Consider the following 2491-nt stretch of genomic DNA (forward strand, 5'->3'; position numbering starts at 1 on the left):
TAGGACTATCAAAGTGTTATAGCATTTGATTTGGTTACAGTCCATTAAACTTTCTAGGAGGTCCAACAAGCTATATTAGCCATATTGTCTCCCTCAAACCCCCGCCAGCCCCCAAAAAAAAAAAATTCCATCAAATAACAACAAAAAATTTACTTCCATTAGGAAATTCTATTCTTTTTATCTTTTTTCTCCATGGTCACACAACAAAGGGATATCTTTTTTTTCTTTTTTCTTTCGTTTCCATTCCTTTTCATTTCCTTTTTTCTCTTGATTCTCCTTTCCATGGTAATTTGAGATTTGAACACAGCCAGTAACACTTTGCTTAATTAGAAAAAAGCACAAATAATTTCAGAGCCAACAAAAATTTTAACAAAAAAAAAAAATCAACGAAATGGACCTAATTCAACTATTTATTTGAATTCAGCTCAGTTTGTCATTTTTCAATAACAGAAATATACAGCCTCGCATGAGGGAAAAAAATGAAAAAACAGCAATTTGATTACAACAGTTATTCGAAATTCAGGGACCCTATACGTCTAATTAACTCATGACATCAAATCGGATCTAAGCATATTAATTACCAAACCTTCTTCCCATGCATTCGATAGTATAATTAAGGTTAAAAAAGAGAAAATACTCATACAAATTAAACGAGCTTGGTGGACAGAAAATGTAGGGCTTTGAAACATCGAAAGAAGGAATACGTACATTCTCCACGAAGAGATAGTTGGCGACGACCACAGTGGCGACGATGGAACCCAAGATCGCAACTGGGCCCGTCAGCAGACTCCATTTACGGTATATCATCTTCTCCTTCCCCTTCACCTGCTTCTTCTCTCTACCTCTGCCTCTCTCCCTCTTTTTTTACGGCTTCCAAACCCTTAGTGCGGTGAACAATATTGTCAATCAGGATCCAAATTCGGGCTGGCCCACAGCAAATAATTAGGTTAAAAACTCTGAACTTCACCCAAGTTTGGCAAACAAATAAACAAATAAATAAATAAATACTTTCCTTCAAATTTTAAATTTTAAAAAAATGAAAATTTCATAAATTACTCCTAAAATTTGCCAAAAAAAGAAAAATATAGACCCTTTATTTTTTGATAGGTGAAAGGATTAAAAAAAATTAACAAAATAGAAAGAAAAAAAAAAACAAAGAGAATTAGAGATGATAACTCAAAATATGTGAAACCAAACTCACTTGCTCTCAAAACAACTATCGAAGTTATTAATGATCTTATTAGACAAGAAGCTCATCTACAACTTAGCTCTAGAGATGAGAAGTGATAGGTTAAGAGATAATAAGGCAACAATTGTAAAAGTGTGAGCTAGTTCATTTCCTTTTCTCTTGATGCGAACAAAGTGGTCAAGTTTAAGTTCAAGCTAAAATTTGATATGGTAAATGATTTTTTGTCCCTCTAATTGGTTGTATAGGAGGATAGAGGACATGGATCTTCCCTTATATTTGGGAGGGGGAAAAAAAGTCAAATTTTTAAGAATATAAGTGTCTCATAAATTAAATATCAAAGAAGATTTATAAGATTTTTTTTAAATCTCATGAGAGTTGCATGAAATTTTTGAAACTTCAGTGGGGATAATCCTTATCTTTTTTTCCAAAACTCAAGGAAAGTCAGTATCTTTTGCCCCTAAATAATTAATTTAGGAGAACTGACACTTAGTCCATCCCATGTTTGGTAAATGAGACTTTATCTTGAATTTTAATTTTTATAGATTTAAATAAAATAAAATACTCTATTCTATTCTATTTAATGTCATCTAAATTTACATAAATCTAAATTCAAAACTTAAAATTTTTAGTAATGTTTGATTTCCTCAATTGAATGAAAATTGAATATAAGGAATGAAAAATTAAGTGACAAATTAAATTCTATTATGTTTAATTGCATTCCATTCTTATGTACCACATATACAATTACTTCCACCTCTCAGATTTGCCCCTAAAAGATGAATTTCTTAGTTTCAAAAATTTTACGAGCTTTATTCAATTTTTAACTTTTAACATAAAAGTAACTATCCTTAGTTAAAATTTGGTAGAAAGAAACATGCTTTCTCTTAAATTTTAGAAAAAAATTATAAACTTCACTTAATATTTGACAAAAAAAAAAAATAACGATGCAAACTTCCCTTGAATTTTCAAAATCTTCATGGGCATTTTGTGAAATATGGCAAAATAACACAAACTTCTATTGATATTTGACAAAAAGACAAGTCAAAAAGGGGTGTAAGTGTCCTAAAAATCAAATGATGTGGGAGGCCTATATATTTTAAAATCCAAGACAAGTCAAAGAGGGTGTAAATATCTTAAAAATCAAATGGCATGAGTGGCCTAAAGATTTTTAAAATTCAAATAAAGTCCACGTCTTTTCATTAAAACTCAAAAGAAACCCATAAATTCTTTAAAAGCTTAGGGAAAGCCTATCTTTTTGTTAACCATCGAGAATGTAGCGTCTGTTATCCTTAATTTTAAAAG

This window comes from Malania oleifera, chromosome 10 (genome assembly GCF_029873635.1).
Source record: "Malania oleifera isolate guangnan ecotype guangnan chromosome 10, ASM2987363v1, whole genome shotgun sequence".
In the NCBI taxonomy this organism is placed as follows: Eukaryota; Viridiplantae; Streptophyta; class Magnoliopsida; order Santalales; family Ximeniaceae; genus Malania; species Malania oleifera.